This window comes from Antechinus flavipes, chromosome 1, assembly GCF_016432865.1.
Source record: "Antechinus flavipes isolate AdamAnt ecotype Samford, QLD, Australia chromosome 1, AdamAnt_v2, whole genome shotgun sequence".
Classification (NCBI taxonomy): Eukaryota; Metazoa; Chordata; class Mammalia; order Dasyuromorphia; family Dasyuridae; genus Antechinus; species Antechinus flavipes.
Window position 1 is genome coordinate 724,277,383 of NC_067398.1, and position 18,697 is coordinate 724,296,079.

General features: G+C 43.7%; 1 protein-coding gene across 1 annotated transcript in view; it reads left to right on the forward strand.

The window, feature by feature from the left end:
- The first annotated feature begins 214 nt into the window (after positions 1-214).
- LOC127549068 (zinc finger protein 883-like) overlaps positions 215-18,697 on the forward strand; it is a 129,131-nt gene continuing 110,648 nt past the window's right edge. The window contains exon 1 of the mRNA XM_051976862.1: positions 215-853. The gene's annotated coding sequence lies outside the window, so the exon portion shown is untranslated. The remainder of the gene's footprint in view (positions 854-18,697) is intronic.

Genomic DNA, 18,697 nt, shown 5'->3' on the forward strand with positions numbered 1-18,697 from the left:
AAACGTTTTCAACTCCAAATCCTTGCAGAAGTCTGAGGTAGGAATTGTGCTTTTTTTCCCCGCTTGGCCCAGCTGCCTACCAGGACTCGCGCCCGCTGTGAAGAGACCTCCGAGAAAACCCCTCATCTCTCTGCCAGGACCTTGTCATTCAGAAGCCTGTCTTCCTAGCAAAGGTGGCCTTTCTGGGCCAACAATAAACGCCCCTTTCCTCCTTCAGACTTTTCGGGTAATGACGACCACAGGCGATTCCCACAACTCGCGCTGCCGGGAACGGCGGCAGTACCAGTGGGGCAGGAGGTATCAATGGGGCTATTACAGACCGGCAGCTCTGTGTCAGTGGTTTATCAGGATCACCGAGCTAGGTTGTCTCAGTGCTACCGAGGCTCTAGGAGACGTTTGTATCCTTGTAGCCCGTGGTAGAAAACTCCTGGGCGCGTGCCCTGTGGCTCCGCCCCCCGCCTGGGGGCCGTCCTCCCCGCCCCTCCCTCCTCCCTCCTCCCTTCCTGACTCAGCGCCGGCCACCCCGAGATCACGCGAGCGTGACTTCCCCGAAAAACTGCTAGGATTGAAAGGTCGGGGGCGGGACACGGCAGCGGCGGCGTCTGCGGCTCAAAGTTCCAGGCGCCGCACGGAGGAGACTCCGTGCGTGAAAGGGGCAGGATTCCGCCTTCCTCAACTGCAGCCCACGGAGAAGGGGCGTGGCCGAGAAGGCCCCGCCTCCAGAAGCCAGCCAATGGGTGCTCTCCCAGCCCAGGGAGCGATAATACGAATGCGGAAGTTTCTGCTAGATCCAGAGGCAACTAAAGTCTCAGATCCGCGAGTGCGGCGGCGCTGATCCGGGGTCCGGGACAAGGTGAGGCGCCTGGGACGCCCGCCCCGCCCCTGCCCCTCCCCTGCCCCTCCCTGGCTCAGTAGTCTGGTCTCTGAAATGGGGCGAAGGTCCTGCAACGACCGCCCCGCCCCTCCTTCCTTTCTGCTGCCCTTCCCTCCGTCTCCCTTCCCTTCTCCTCTCTTTTTTTGCCCTTTCATTTCCCCCCACTCCCACTTTCTTTCCCCTCTTTCCTCTTCTTTCCCCCTCCGCTCCCCAAATCCCTCTCTCTGACGCGGATGGCCTGGGGCTCCCACGTTCCCTCCTCTCTAATTATTCCTCTTCCGCCACCCTCTACCCTGACCCACGCTCCCTCCCTCCGCCCTCCTTAAAGGCGCCCTCCTGCATCCTCTCATCTGCCCTCCAGGTGTCACTGTCCCCCCTCCCCCCATGACCAGCCGTTTCCCAGGACTGCTCTGGGGAGTTAAAGGGGAGGAAAATCTAGACTTTGTTTTGTCCCTGGCAGTCCTGGCAGCCCAGAGCGCAGGGAGGTATACAGTAGGCATTTCATCAATGCAGGCTCAGTTGATCCGAGCTCAGGAAATAGACAAGCCTCCCCCTGGGGTTTGTGTGAGCAGGGAGGACTGTGGGTTCTCCAAAGCAGAGGGAGGTTTGGGAGCTGGGAGGGGCAAAAGGCCAACCCTGTTCATGGCTCCTTGTTCCTTTCTAGCTCAGCCTTCAGGGACCCCACATGCCCGGTGCAGAGGAGAGCAGGGCCATCCTGGGCCCTACGTTCCTCACCATTAGTCTCCCCCAGGTGAGTAGCGCCATCCCCTTCCTGACAGGTGTCCTAGGTCCTAGAGGGCAGGCAGATCCTTTCTCCAAAGCTCTCACTCCTCAGGCACCTGAGACCTTTCCGTCACCAGGTCCCAGTGCTTTGAGTCCTTCCTGTGGGCCAGGGTCACAGATAAAATCCTCCACTTGTGTTCGTGGCTTTTCCTTTCACCATATATTAGTGTGTGACTCCTCCATGCTTCCTGGGGTCCGCCCAGACTCGCCGGGTTTCTGTTCCTTGCACATGACCCCCCCCTCCTCTGCTTTGGTTTCCCGTCCCTGGTTAGAATGTTTTTCTCCCCTCACTTCGCCCCTTTGGGAGTCTCTGGCTCATTGTTCCAGCTTCGGCTCAAGCCCTGCCTTTCCCAGATCCCCTTCTTCCCCTCAGTTGCTCAGTGCCTTGCCATCCCCAGGCAGGACTGTTCTTGGGCTTGTTGTCTCCCCCAGTGGACTGGGAGCTCCCTGAGTCAGGGACTGTCTTTGCTCTTTTTTGTAGCCCCAGGAATTAGCCCAGAGCTTGGCCCAGGGGAGACCTCTCTGAGTGCTTATTGACCTGAAAAAGAGGCTCTGGCTCAGCCTGAGGCTCCTAAAGGCTTTGCTTTCAGATTGTGCAATGATCAGCTAGGCCACACTTAGTTCTTCTCAGCCATGTGGTGATCCAAGGCAGTTCCAATGGACTTGGGTTGGAAAATGTCATTCATATCCAGAGAGAAAGCTCTAAAGACTAAGTGAGGATCAAAACAAAGTAGTATTTTCACTTTTTTTCTTGTGGTTTTTCCCCTTTTTTTCTGATGTTTTTCCCCAATAAGATTCATTGATTGTATATGTTCAGTCCTATATAGATTTTATTTATATGGGATTGCTTGTTGTCTTGAGTAGGGGAGAGGGAGAAAGCAATTGGCCCTCAAAATCTTACAGAAATGAATTTTGAAAACCGTCTTTACTTGTATCTGCAAAAATAATGTATCATAAAAATAACAAGCAAGAGAAAAAATATTTCCTTTGAATATGTTCTCTGACCTTTGAATAGAGTGAGAATCAGCCCTTCCTCTCCCTTTCCCCGTCCTTGACTGAGCACAAATGTATTTGTTTCAGGGATCGGTGACATTCCAGGATGTGGCTGTGGATTTCACCCGGGAGGAGTGGGGCCTCCTGGACCCCTCCCAGAAGGAGCTTTACTGGGACGTGATGCTGGAGAACTACAGGAACCTGGTCTGCCTGGGTAAGAATGGCTCCTCTGGGGCCCCAGGATGTGCTCATGAAGGGCTTATCGAGAAAACCCCAGCCCTTGTTCATTTCAGAGGGGCCAAAGCCAGGGTGCTCATGTTCTCCCTGGTCCTAGAGGAAGGGCTCTTGCTTTGTGTATCTGAAAACTAATTTCTCCCTGGGGTGATCTTCCTTCTTGTCTGAGAGACTTGTTAAAGTCCCAGGGCAAGGACTTGGGCATGAAAGCCCCCAAATATCTCAGAATAGAATGGACTAAATGAGTTCTTTGTCTTTCTGAACCCAATTCCATGATTTGTCCCATCTCTGCATCTTTCCAAGAAAAAACCAGATCCCCCTTCTCCTTCACAGCCTCCCTGGCCTTTTAAGCTTGCTCCTAGGGGTCTTTGGAGATTGGGCTGTGAGGTGGCCCTTCCTTTCCATCACTTTCTCATGACTAGGTCTTGTGGAGTCCAGTGGGGACATGATCTCTCAGCTGGAGTCAGGGAGAGCACATGGGATTCCCATGGATAGTGTCTCAAGAGCTTGCTGGTTAGGTGAGTGAGTGATCCAGAGTATGTGACCCCTGTGTGAGAACCCTCTGAAAACGGGCACCTTGTGATCCTGGAGGTAACCCTTTTGGTCCTGAACCCTTCTCCCACTCATAGGTCTTGGAGGTAATTTTCCTCCACTCCTCTAGTTTGTTTGGATGATGTTGCCTTTTTATACCAAAGTCACTTGGTAGGAACAGGTGGAAATGATTCAGTTCTATTGGTGCTTTCTTTATGAGCAGTACTGTTACTCTGTGGATGGAAATTTGAATTGATTTTATGTTTTTGGAAAGCCAAGAGTGTAAGAGTGACACAGAGCTTCCTCTTGGACTTAGTGGTCACACTGTCAGGACTCCCCCAGGTGACTTTCAGGTTAGAATTTTCCTTAAAAAATACTTTAAGCTATTTTGTATCTGTTGATGTACAGGAACCAGCAGTTGTTCCTGCTTTCATTAATTTTTTTCCATTTTTTCCATGTTCACCTAATTTAATATTGTTAGGTTATAAGAAAGAATAAACCTGGTGAATTCAAAGAAATTGTGGAAATCAGGATCAGGATTGATTTCAATTCACGTGGAAAAATGTTTATAGTGCTAATAACTGATGGAATATTGGGGAAAGTGAAGTGTACAGAAAAGCTTATTCAGTCAATGAAAAAGCATTTCTGCTTTTCCTTTCAGATGGGGGCACTAGGCCTCAGACCAAGGAGTCACCTCCAAAGTTAAGTGTTTCTACGAAAGACTTATCCCAAATCACATCCTTATGGGATAACCCTTGCACCTCTGAGATGGGAAAAGCCTGGGATTATTATGGCAAGTTCAAAAAAGAGCAAAACAATGAGGGGAAACATTCGAGCCAAGGAAAAGAAGTTGAAGTCAGAGCCTCTGAATCCTGTAAATACAGCCGAACCTCCAGCCCAAAGCCAGTTCTTTTTCTACAACACGGACAATCTGTAGTAATGGATCTCCATAACAATGATAATGAGAGAAGGAGCTTCACCATGGAGTCGGACAGAAGAAACTACACTCCAATCTGTTCACAGAAGAACTGTTCTGAGAGGAAGAAATGTCAGAAAGCTTTCCATTCTGATTTGGACCACACTAAAACATCTGGAATTCATGCTGAAGAGCAATTTTATGAAAATGGGAATTCTTTCCTCCTGAATAACAAACTTACTCTATACCAGACAATTCATATGGGAAAAAAGTGCTCTGAATTGATTCCATGTGAGAAGCCATCCTATCAGAAGGCAGATCTGACTCACCATTCCAGCATTCAGAGTCAAAACAAATCCTATAAATGCAGTGAATGTGGAAAGGTCTTTTGGAAGCAAGTAAATCTTACAGAGCACTACAGAATTCACACTGGAGAGAAACCTTTCAAATGTAGTGACTGTGGAAAGGCCTTCCACCAGAAGACGATTCTTGTACGGCATTGTAGGATTCACACTGGAGAAAAACCTTTCAAATGCAATGATTGTGGGAAAGCCTTTGTTTGGCGTGCAAAGCTGATTCAGCATCAGAGAACTCACACTGGAGAGAGACCCTATGAATGTAGTGAGTGTAGGAAGACATTCCAAACAAGCTCCCACTTGACTCAACACCGGAGAACTCATACGGGACTAAAACCTCATCAGTGCAGCGTGTGTGGAAAGGCATTCTCTCAGAAGTCTGCTCTTACTCATCATGGTAGTGTTCATACTGGAGAGAAACCATATGAATGCAGTGACTGTGGAAAGGTCTTCCGGCGGAAAGCAACTCTTACCCAGCACTACAGAATTCACACTGGAGAGAAACCTTTCAAATGCAGTGACTGTGGAAAGGCCTTCCGGCAGAAAGTCAATCTTACCCAACACTACAGAATTCACACTGGAGAAAAACCTTTCAAATGCAGTGACTGTGGAAAGGCCTTCCGTCAGAAGACAGATCTCATACAGCATTGTAGGATTCACACTGGAGAAAAACCTTTTAAATGCAGTGACTGTGGGAAAGCCTTTCCTTGCTGCACAGCGCTGATGCGACATCAGAGAACTCACACTGGAGAGAGACCCTATGCATGTAGTGAGTGTGGGAAGACATTTCAATCAAACTCCAGCTTTACTTTGCACTGGAGAACGCATACAGTACTAAAATCTCATTAGTGCACTATATGCAGGAAGGCGTTCTTCTGAAGTCTGCTCTTACTCAACATGGTAGTGTTCATACTTCAGAGAAACCATATGAATTCACTGATTGTCGGAAGATGTTCCTCCAAAAGTCAGATCTTACACAACATTTCAGCATTCACACTGGAGAGAAACCCTTCAAATGCACCGAATGTGGGAAAGCCTACACACAGAATTTAAGTCTTTCCTGACATCAGAGAATAGATGCCAGAGAGAAATCTAGGAATATAATTAATGGGGGAAAGCAGTCCCTCTTATCAAAGCACATCCTCAGTATTATAGAGCTCATGATGGAGAAAAACCTCATTAACTTAACCATTGAAGAAAAACACTCTAGTGGACTGATCCGGATCAAAATATAATTTGAAAATACTTGAGGAAATAAATTCACAATAAAAAAACAGAAGACATTAGTCTATTGGTTGTCTTAGTCAATATAGAGGATGATACGATAGTCTTTAGAATGTTGATATTTTGCCTCCTCATTTTCCTTGCTGAGATCATCTTGTTTCAGTTCATCTTTGTTTGCCCAGAAGGAAGGGGTTCTTGTTGGATTGTTCCCCATGTTTTTATTATAAAATCATGGGCTTAGATATAGAAGGGAGTCCCTGGAGACTAGCCTTCTGTTTTTGCAGATGAGGAAAGCAGGCACAGATAAGTAAATGATCTTCTCAGGCTCACACAAGAACGGCTTTTAAAGTCGAGTTGCATTTTGTGCAGAGCATTAGAAGTCAAGTATTTGATCCTAGAAGAAATAGGGAGCACTAGAATTTCAAGTAGAGGGGCAGTGGAGTGGGACAGTCGTACCTGTTCTATAGGAAAATCACTTCAGTGACTTGTAGAGGATGAACTGAAGTGGGCAGAGATTTGGGACTGGAGATTCAACTAGGAGGAGACTTACAAAGTTCAAGTAAGTGAGCAGAAGGATCTACATGAAGTAGGGAAATGGAAGGAGACCTGTGAGAAGATCTGTGGAGTCAGAAAGGAGGAGATTTAGCCACTGAGTGGGTAGAGTCAAGGGCGACATTATTAATGGGCAATAATATTAATATACTAAAATCAATCTGATTCCTATGTTTCTCCCCACTAGGCTCCCCCCACTCCTCTTTCCTGTGATAGTATCTGGAGTTATCATATAAGCAGGTCATTTCATCAACTTTCTCTCTCATTACACCAATAGCTGTTCAATCAGTAAGTCACAGTGAATTGGGCCCTTCTTCTATACCAGGCCTTGGACAAAGTACTTGAGAGACCCAGAAAGGCCAAAGCACAGGCTCCTTTCAAGGGGGTGACCAGGTGCATACTGGACCCCCAGGGAGCAGGTGTGAGGATCCCTGGCTTCCTTTGAGCTCAGCTTCAAAGCCCCTCCCTTCTGTAAGGAGCTTTTTCCTGGTCCCTTTTAAGGCCAATGCTTCCTCCCCTCCTAACTCCCCTCACAGTCCCTGTGTTTTGTTTCATTTGTATGTTTCCATTTATAAGTTGTACCCTGATGTGTCCACCCTGTATAGATCCCCTAAGCTTTCTTCAGGGCAGCATCTGGGTTTTACCATGTTTATATCCTCAATGTTGAACACAGTGCCTGGCATCCAGCAGGCACTAAATAAGTGCTGGTTTTCCTGAGTCAGCTTAGTCCTGAGGGAAGCCTGGCAGATTGTATCTCCTTGGAGACTTTATCTGAACCAGCATTACTGCTGACTTCCCTCTTCCCCCGCCGTCATTCACCCCAGCCCCGAAACATCCCCAGTCCAGATATCTTCTCAGATATCCCCTACTCCAACCTCCCCCCTGTTCCTAATTTCCCTATCAAAGGCAGTGCTATCCTCCTACTCACCTAGACTTTTTAAATCTAGGAGTCATTCTTGCTTTCTTACTCCCTCACTCCTCCTCTTCCCACAGTTAATCTGTTGCCAATTCACATCAACATCCACCCTCAGCCAGGGAGAAGCTCTAGGGACTTCCCTGCCTGAGTCATTTCCCCCTTTGTCCCAGTGTCCAAGTCCCAAAACTAGGAAATGATGTTTTGCATTTTCCTTCCATGTTCCAGGCCAAGCTCATGGGACCAAAGAAATTGGAGTTTCTTAAGAGCCTCATTTTACCTGCTTGAATGTTTCTCTTCCTGATCCAGGGGCACATATATATCTCTGTGTCATCAGCAAGGGACAGCAGGGACTCTGGGCTGACACAGGCTGTTATATTGGGCAAAAATCCATCATCATTTTCTTTCCATCACAATTCTGGGCAGGACTGATTATGAAGTGGCAAGTTGATAACAGACCCATGGTCTAGAAGACTTGTGGTCTTGATGTTCTCACACTTGTAATATTTCTGCAGTCCTTGAAGGCTTGCAAAGAGCTGGATGTATTATCACAGGTGATCCACAATCACCTCTGTGAAGTAGGAGCTAGCATTGTCTCCATGTCATGGATGGGGAAAGTCTCAGAGCTAGTAAGTGTTTGAAGTAAGTTCTAATCTGAGTTTTTTCTAACTCCCATTTTAAAACCTTTATCCCTGATTCCTCCTCTCTGCATCTTGTGTTAACTTTGGGCTATGCAATCCCACCCTGACAACTTGCAGCTCAGAGTGAGTCTAAGTGCTATCACTGGCCATGAATTACTTGGGAATCCCCTTGCCTTCCCACTCCCACTGCCCCATCCCAATAACCGAGTATTAGAGATGTATAACAGTATCCCAGAGATGCAAGGACACTGCAAGGTCCTCCCTTTCACAGGACAGAAATCCCTCTTCATGAGGACTCTTCCATAGACAGGCAATTTCACTGGCCCCAGCAGCCCAACATAACCCCAGTGACTGTTCTTGAGAAGTAACCAATCTTGGAGGATTATAAGAAACTTCAAAAGGCATCCCACCTAATCTGTACTAGAAAGGGAATCCCAGCTTCAGAATCCCCTACACAATGTCAGCTTCCACTTAAAGGCTCAGTGAGGGATACCTCCCCACCTCCTCCATTTTACCTCACCTCCTTGTATTTTAGATCAGCTCTAATTGTTGGGAGATTTTCTTCCTGTCATATTGAACTCTACCCTTTGCCACCTTGATCAGTCCTTCCTCTTCTTCCTTTCCATGATCAATCTTCAAACACTTAGAGACATCTTAAGACTCATGAAATTAAAATTTTCTTTTTGGGGCTGGATATGTTCCGTTTCTTCGATTAGTGGATCTATAATCTATAGCCCCTTAACATGTCGGCCATCTTCCATTATTCTTCCCCACCAGCCTTCCTGGAATGAAGGGGAATACAGGAGGAAGAGTACTGGAGATTGATTTGGAATTAGCATGTAGTTGATTCTTTGTTGTGCCTATAACCCTTTACATGATCTCATTTGAGCTCCAACCCAATGATGTGGCTTGTGCTGCATGTTGAACAGTTATTATATGTCCAGATTCCTTATGTTTTGTACCTGGTTTACAAGGGAAAGATTTCCTTTATAGAGCCTAAGACTTTCAGCTTGATGGTGTTGAAGTTGAGGTCATACCTCCCATCCTCCCTGCTCTTAACACAGAGATTCTCTTCTTAACTCTACTTGTAGATTGCAATGCCTGAAGTGGCTCCCTAGAACATCTTGGGACCAGCTGACTCCTTGATCTTAGAAGAGGAGTCAAAAGGTGGGACTCTGGTGGATAGTCAAACATGGAGTCTATTTATTCCAAATTCTCTCAGCCTTACATATCCTTTTTTTTTTTGGTTTGTTTGCTTAGGACATTTAAATTTATTATTTTTATGTAATTTTTTTATATAGCTTTTTATTTACAAGATATATACATGGGTGATTTTTCAGCATTGACAATTGCAAAACCTTTTGTTCCAACTTTTCCCCTCCTTCCCCCCCACCCCCTTCCCCAGATGGCAGGTTGACCAATATATGTTAAATATGGTAAAGTATAAATTAAATACAATATATGTATACATGGCCAAACAGTTATTTTGCTGTACAAAAAGAATCAGACTTTGAAATAATGTACTATTAGTCTGTGAAGGAAATAAAAAATGCAGGTGGACAAAAATATACGGATTGAGAATTCTATACAATGGTTCATAGTCATCTCCTAGAGTTCTTTTACTGGGTGTAGCTGGTTTGGCAATTGTCAATAATGTAAAATTACCCATGCATATAACTTGTAAATAAAAAGCTATTTAAAAAAAAAAAAAGATAATGGATTGAAGGCTAGTAGGGATTTCAAGGAATCTTCTAATTCCAATCACTTCATTTTTTCCAGGTAAAGAAACCAAATCTCAAAGTAATTATCTTGGCCAAAATCACACAAGGATTAAGTGACCAAGACAATTTCAAATCCATGTCCTGGCCAGAAGATTCTCCATTTCTGTGGTCATGGCAGTCAACTTTGCTTGACATTCATTAATTTGCTTTCCAACAATGAGGGTTGGTATCTCAATTAAATAGTGAGATTCAAATATAGAGTCTCTCTTATTTCCTCCAATGTCATATCCCTCTTAAGTGCAATGAAACTGCTCACTCATCTTCCACATTTCTTCAGTCAGATGGTTTGAGGGAAAGATATATATAGTCCACTCTTAAGTTCTAAGATGTTCTCTGTCTCAAAATCTTTCCTCCCAAGATTAACCAGAATCTCAATAAAATGAATTATTCTAGTCTTAATTGCACCAGTCATCATCACCTCCATTTTACTGAATCATGGGAGAGCTCCACATAGGTGAGATATTATACAAGTCACACATGAGATTCAAAATCAATGAATTAGATTTGAAAGGGAATGTTAGAGTCCTTATCCCAGGCCATGCCTGTTTGTCTTTGTGGGATAAGCTCTTACCTAGCACTGAATTTTAGAGTAAGTCTTGGGTTCAAATCTTTACTCTATCATTCACTTGTGAGAATGGGGGGAATTCTTTCTTTGGATTCCCATCATGAGGTACGAAAATTCCCATCATGAGGTACAAAAACTGATGCTAGTGGGACTAGTGATATCTGCCTTACTGGCTACTGTGATGAGCAAGTCAGTATGTCCTCTGCCATTTACCAAGTGTATGATCCTGGACAAGTCAGTTTCTCATTGCTAGGGATGGAAATCCTAATAGCAGGCAGCACAGAATCCAAGCTAATGAGAATGCATGGAGAGGATTTGAGCAGGGTAGTCATTTTATCCCTGTACTTCAGGTCTGAAGACTCAGTAAAGCACTTTGCAAATAATGCTTATTCTGTTCCCTGCACTTAGCTCAGTGCTTAATGCTGGATAAAACCTTGTTTGTGGTCTAATTCACAGAAGGCACTGGGTACACCCACACAAAACAAACAACCATCTCCAGTCTCAAGAAGCTTTCATTTTCCTGCCATATGTAATATAAAAAAGGTAAGGCAAAGATGATTAGAAAAGGAAAAAAGAATTGAACAAAACGGGTCCAGGAAGGTCAGTCCTGAAGCCTGGTGCTGTGGATAAAGAATGGGACCTCGAGTCAAGATTCAGACACTGTCACCCTGGCAAGTAAGTGACCTTTCTCCCTCAGTTTCCTTAACTTTACAATAGGAGTCATCATGGCACCTACCACAGTGTTACTTGAAGGATCAAATTATTTTTGTAAAGCCATTAGCCCAGAGTCTAACACGTAGGAGGTGATTGAAAAATCCTTTTCTCTTTGCCCTAAGGCCATGAAAGGAAAGCTCAGGATGTTCAGAAGGGGAGGGGAGAAAGCTATGGCTTTCAAGTATGGAGAGTAGGAGGAAATGTCTTCTAGTTCAGTTTGGGAAGGGCTGCTGATGGAGGCTGGGAAATACAGTGAGCAGAAGACGGGCAAAGGTAAAGAGGCTGCAGACAAAACGTGAAGATGAAGGGCCCTGAGCAGCTGTAGGGTCTCTGTCTTAGGGAAATTGTGTCATTTTAGGAGCTCCTATTCCTTGACTTAGACTTAGAGGCCAGCTGTATCTCACCTACTCTCCCAGTCTGAAACACCCTCTCCTTCCTTTCTCTTCTGGGAATCCCTAGCTTTCTTTAAAGATGTTTAGGGGAAAAGGTCAGAAGCAAGCTACTTTTCCTGATTCATCAATAAGTTTGATGTGCATGTTTATCTACACCTTTAATAACAGGATTCCATGGATACAGTGCTTTAAAAGTTACAAAGTGTGTAACATGATAAAAAAAAAAAAAAAAGATATATGGTTCAGTACAAAATCCTAGTGTGTTATCTCAAGATATAGATTTTAAAAAATGGTATATGGCTCAGTCCAAAACCCTAAGGCACCTGAATGTTGACCACTTCCTAAGCTGCTATTAAACCATTCACAATCCCTCATGCAGCCACTATACTGTTCTAATTATTCCTATTTTATATTACTATTACCTCCCTCATCTTTCTTTCTTTCATGTTGGAAGCATGATGCTCTCAAAGTTGGTCTGGCTAATGGACCAGTGTATTTTGTTGAGGATCTCTTTATTGTTTGGACACATCACTGTCATTCACACTGACTTTCCCCTCCCCAATAGAGCTCCTGATTAATAATTAAATATTGTCAAGGAAAACCCATTTGCTACTTTTTAAAGTATTTTCCCCCTTTGCTTCTCGAGTCAATCACCCCTCTCCTGAAGAAAAATGGTTCACCAACACAAACTGAAGGGCTCTTCCCATTCATTCTGTTTCATGGTTCCTTATCAATATTAAATAAATGTATCAAGGAGAGGCTTCCTGAGAAAAGTACAGCTTCACTGCTTATATTGATGAGGTTCTCTCCATCAGGATTTCTATAACTGAGTTTAGTGTTATAATGCAGGACAATGCTTTCCCCTATTCAGCACATTAATAAGCTTTCTCTCCAGCCTGCATTCTATTATGTACTGAAAGATCTGCATTTTGAGCCAAGGCTCTTCTGCATTTATTGCCGGCGTAGGCTTCTCTCCAGCCCGAGTTCTCTGATGCAGACTCAGTGATGTTTTCTGGGGGAAAGCTTTCTCACATTCACCACATTTATAAGGTTCCTCTGCAGTATGATTTCCGTAGTATGTTGTGAGATCTGTCTTCTGACAGAAGATCTTTCCACATTCAGAGCCTTCATATGATTTCTCTGTGCTATGAATACTAGTGGGGTCAGTATCAAAAGGTTTCATTCCTGGATGAATTCTCTGGTGCTGACAAAGTTTTGAGTGTGGTGGGAACTCCTTCCCACATTCAATGCATTCATAGGGCTTCTCATCACTATGAATAAAACTGTGATGAGTGAGAATGAATTTCTGAGAGAACACCTACTCACATACATGACATTCATGAAGTTTTATTCCTGAGTGAGTTCTCTGGTGCAGACAAAGTTTAGAGCTTTGTCACAACGTCTTCCCACAGTCAGAACATTCATAGAATCTGTCTCCAGTGTGCGTTCTCTGATGTAGAGTCAGGGCTGTGCTCCGGGCAAAGGCTTTCCCACAGTCACTGCATTTAAAAGGTTTTTCTCCAGTGAATCCCATAATGTCCTATGAGATCTATTTTCTGGTGGAAGGCCTTTCCACATTCATTGCATTCAAAATGTTTCTCTCCAGTATGAATTCTGGAGGGTTGCATAAGAGACTTTCCTTATGTGGGAAGGTCTTTCCACCTTCATGACATTCATAAGATTTCTTTTTACTATCAGTATGAGAGTGTCCAGTAAGATCTGTCTTCTGACAAAATGTCTTCCTACATTTAACCAATTTATGACACTTGTTTCCTGTGTCAATACTCTGGTGTAGAGTAAGTCTAATAACTGGGAGGAAAGAATTCCCACTGAATTCCATGTTCTTGAATGGAGTCCAAATCAAAACAGAAGGCTTTCTGACACGGGATAATGTCAGAATACTTAGACAGTCTTTGATCTGACTCCATAGTGAAGCTCCTTCTCTAAATATCACCTTTATGGAGATTCCTTACCACAGATAATCCCTGCTGTGGAAACCAGACTGACTCAGAACTAGCAATTTTTATGTATTTTCTGTATCCAAAGCCTCTCACTTCATTGGGAAGTTCCAGTTGGATTACTTTTACTTAACTAGCAGGTGCCTCTTCATTTGTCTGTTTTTTCTTCAGTCTGCCATAACACTCCCAAGCTGTCCCCATCTTAGCAACACATGGATCATGAGAATATTTGCTGGGATGAGTCTTCCATAGAAATTCCCATCTTTGGACTTTACTCTTTTGTCTGAAGCCCAACATCCCAATCTGAAAGAAAAAACTGTAAAAATTCCTTTTTCTTTGACAAGTAAGGATCTATCTATATATCGCTTTCTCCAATATTCTGAGGTTACAAGCAATGTACATTGTTTTCTCCTGACCTGAAATAAATTCTTATGACTTCTGAAATTTACTTGAATTCATCATGCTTAGACTTCATATAATCCCATCATATTATTTAGGTGAATACACCAAGATTGATGCGGACCATGTACAATCAATTGAAACACCCGACCATTGCTGGCTCTCCTGCACCAAAAATAACAGTTTAGCTTGAAAAGGTCCCTCCTACCCCCAAAAAATGTTCATCTGAAATAGCATATTTGGGAGAGAAGTCATGGGAGTGTGATCATTGGGTCTAAGGAAAAAAAGCTCCTACATAGATAATAATTACAACCTGTGCTATAATTAAAGCACAGTAATAACAAGTGGCAAAGAGATATCTACACACAATAGCGAGTTGTTTATGCGGTCCCGCATGTACAGTATGCTATAATTATATAAGGGCATTAGGGTATGTAAGACTGAGAGAATTTGGAATAAACAGATTCCATGTTTGACCATCCATGTGAGTCCTGCCTCTTTACTCCTCTTCTAAGACCAAGGACTGGGCCCAAGATCCTCCAGAGAGTTAGTCCAGACATTACAATCTACAAGTGTAGTTAAGAAGATGTTGAAAGAAGGAAAGATGGGAAATATGACCTAAAATTCAACACTATCAAGCTGAAAGTCTCATGCTCTATAAAGGAAATACCTTTCCCCTTTGAACCAGGTACAAAACAATAAGGAATCTCTGGCCATATAATAACTGTTCAACAATCAGTGCACCCCACATCATTGGGTTGGGCTAAAATGAGATCATGTAAAGGATTATAGGCACAATATAGAATCAGCTACATGCTGATTCCAAATCAATCTTCGATGCTCTTCCTCCCCTTCATTCCAGGAAGGCCAGTGGGGAAGAGAGTTATTGAGGATGGCCAACATATTAAGGGGCTGTAGATTATAGATCTGCTATTTGAAGGAATGGGACATATCCAGACCCAAAAAGAAAATTTTAATTTTATGAGGCATAAGATGTCTCCAAGTGTTTGAAGATTGATCATGGAAAGGTAGAAGAGGAAGAATTGATCAAGGTGGCAAAGGATAGAGTTCAATATGACAGGAAGAAAATCTCCCAACAATGAGAGCTGATCTAAAATGGAACGAGGTGAGGTAAAATGGAGGAGGTGGGGAGGTATCCCTCACTGAGCCTTTAAGTGGAAGCTGACCTTTCATGTTGGTGAGTCTGAAACTAGGATTCGCATTATAATATAGATTAGGTTAGATACCTTTTGAAGATTCTTATAATCCCCAGATTGGTTACTTGTCAAGAACAATCACTGGGGTCATGTTAGGCTACTGGAGACAGTGAAACTGCAGGTCTATAGAAGAGTCCTCATGAAGGGGGATTTCTGTGCTGTAAAAGGGTTGCATCTGATGAGTTTGCAGTGCCTTTGCATCTCTGGTATTGTTATACATCTCTAATACTCAGTTATCGGGATGGGGCAGTGGAAATGGGAAGGCAAGGGGATTCCCAAGTAATTCATGGCCAGTGATAGCACTTAGAGAGAATCACTCTGAGCTGCAAGTTGTCAGAGTGAGACTGTATAGCCCAAGGTTAACACAAGATGCAGATAGGAGGAATTGGGGATAAAAGTTTTAAAATGGGAGTTAGAAAAAGCTCAGATTAGATCTTTCTTCAGATACTTACTAGCTCTGAGACTTTCCCTATCCATGACATGGGGACAACGCTAGCTCCTACTTCACAGAGGTGATTGTGGATCACCTGTGATAATACATCCAGCTCGTTTGTAGCAGCCCTGTTTGTAGTGGCTAGAAACTGGAAAATGAATGGATGCCCATCAATTGGAGAATGGCTGGATAAATTGTGGTATATGAATGTTATGGAATATTATTGCTCTGTAAGGAATGACCAGCAGGATGAATACAGAGAGGCTTGGAGAGACCTACATGGACTGATGCTAAGTGAGATGAGCAGAACCAGGAGATCATTATACACTTCGACAACGATATTGTATGAGGATGTATTCTGATGGAAGTGGATTTCTCTGACAAAGAGACTTAACTGAGTTTCATTGGAGAAATGATGGACAGAAACAGCTACACCCAAAGAAGGAATACTGGGAAATGAATGTGAACTATTTGCATTTTTGATTTTCTTCCCGAGTTATTTTTACCTTCTGAATCCAATTCTCCCTGTGCAACGGGAGAACTGTTCGGTTCTGCAAATATGTATTGTATCTAGGATATACTGCAACATATTTAACATATATAAGACTGCTTGCCATCTTGGGGGGGGGGGGAGGAGGGAGGGAGGGGAAAAAACGAAACATAAGTGATTGCAAGGGATAATGTCGTGTAAAAATTATCCTGGCATGGATTCTGTCAATACAAAGTTATTATTAAATAAAATAAAATTAAAAAAAAAAAAAGATAATACATCCAGCTCTTTGCAAACCTTCAAGGACTACAGAAATGTTACAAGTATGAAAACATCAAGACCTCAAGTATTCTAGGCGATGGGCCTGTTATCAACATGCCACTTCACAATCACTTCTGTCTGAAGCCCAGAATTGTGATGGAAAGAAAATGATGATGGATTTTTGCCCAACATAACAGCCTGTGTCAGCCCAGAGTTCCTGCTGTCCCTTGCTGATGACACAGGGATATGCATGTGCCCCCAGATCAGGAGGAAAAACATTCAAACAGGTAAAATGAGCCTCTTAAGAAACTCCAATTTCTTTGGTTCCACAAGCTCAGCTTGGAACATGGAAGGAAAGTGCAAAACCTCATTTCCTACTTTTGGTTTTCCCCTTGGACACTGGTACATAGGGGGGAAATGACTCAGGCCGGGAAATCTCCAGAGCTTCTCCCTGATGTGAAGTGGCAACAGATTAACTGTGGGAAGGAGAGGAGTGAGGGGAGTGAGAAAGCAAGAATGACTCCTAGATTTAAAAAGCTTAGGTGAGTAGGAGGCAAGTACTGCCTTTGATGGGAAATTAGGAAGAAGGGGGAGATTGGAGTAGGGGATATCTGAGAAGAGGCCACTGGACTGGGGATGTTTGGGGGGAGTCAGCAGTAACTACTGGCTCAGGGATAGTCTCCAAGGAGATGCAACCTGTCAGGCTTCCCCAGGACTTAGTTAATTCAGGAAAACCAGCACTTATTCAGTGCTTGCTGGATGAAGGCACTGTGTTCAATGCTGAGGATACAAAAAAAGGTAAACCCAGATGCTGCCCTGAAGAAAGCTTAGGGGATCTACACAGGGTGGATACATCAGAGTACAACCTAGAAATGGGAGCACACAAATGAAACAAAGCACAGGGAGTGTGAGGGGGATTGGGAGGGGAGGAAGCATTGGCCTTAAAGAGGACCAGGAAAAGCTCCTTACAGAAAGGGGGGGGAGCATTGAAGCTGAGCCTCCAAGGAAGCCAGGGACCCTCTTGAGCTGCCTCACACCTGCTCCGTGGGGATCCAGTATGCACCTGGTCATCCCCTTGAAAGGAGCCTGTGCTTTGGCCTTTCTGAGTCTCTCAAGTACTTTGTCAAGGCCTGGTAGACAGGAAGGGCCTAATTCACTGTGACTTGGTGAATGAACAAATGTTGGGGTAATGATAGAGAACAATGGAGAAATGACCTGAAAGAGGAAGGGGTGGGAGTTTTCTCCTCCCTTGTGGGGAGGAACACAGGGAGCGGATTGATTCTAGTAATCTGCTCCCTATAAATAGTGTTGCCCTTGACTCTACCCACTCAGTGGCTAATTCTCCTTTCTGCCTCCATGGATCTTCTCACGGGCCCCCTTCCATTCCACTGCCTTGTGTAGACCGTCCCGCTCACTCACCTGAACTTTGTATAGTCCCTCGTATTTGAATCTCCAGCCCCAAATCTCTGCCTATTCTACTTCATCCTCTACAAGTCACTGATGTGATTTTCCTATAGCACAGGACAACTGTCCCACCCCACTACCCCTCTATTTGAAATTCTAGTGCTATTTCTGCTAGGATCAAATATTTGACTTTCAATGCTCTGAATAACCCTAAAATCTAATTTAAAAGCCATCCTTGTGTGAGCCTGAGAAGGCCTTATCTGGGCCTGGTTTCCTCATCTGAAAAAAGAGAAGGCTAGACTCCAGGGATTCCCTTCAACATCTAAGTCCATGACTTTATAATAATAACATGAGGGACCAGCCAACAAGAGCCCCATCTAAACAAAGATTAACTGAAACAAGATGATCTCAGCAAAGAAAACGAGGAGGCAAAATATCAACTTTCTAAAGACCATGAAGTCATCCTCTATATTGACTTAGAAAACCAGTAGATTAACCAGTAGACATTTTTGTGTTTTATTGTGAATTTATTTTCTTAAATATTTTCAAATTATATTTTGAGGTGGATCAGTCCACTAGAGTGTTTTACTTCAATGATCAAATTAATGAGGTTTTTCTCCATCAAGAGTTCTATAGTACTGAGGAGGTGCTTTGATTAGAGGGACTGCTTTCGCCCATTAAATTTATTCCTAGGATTTCTCTCTGGCATGTATTCTCTTATGTCAACAAAGACCTGAATTCTGGGTGTAGGCTTTCCCACATTCGGTACATTTGGAGGCGTTCTCTTCAGTGTGAATTCTCTGATGTTGAGTTAGCATTGTGCTGCAGAAAAAGGCTTTTCCAGAATCAATGGATTTGAAAGATTTCTCTCCAGTGTGAATGCTGAAGTGTTGCATAAGATCTGACCTCTAGAGGAACATCTTCCCACATTCAGTGCATTCATATCGTTTCTCTTGTGTATGAACACTACCATGATCAGTAAGAGCAGACTTATGAGTGAACACCTTCTCACACCCACTGCACTAATGAGGTTTTAGTGCGATATGAGTTCTCTTGTGTTGAGTCA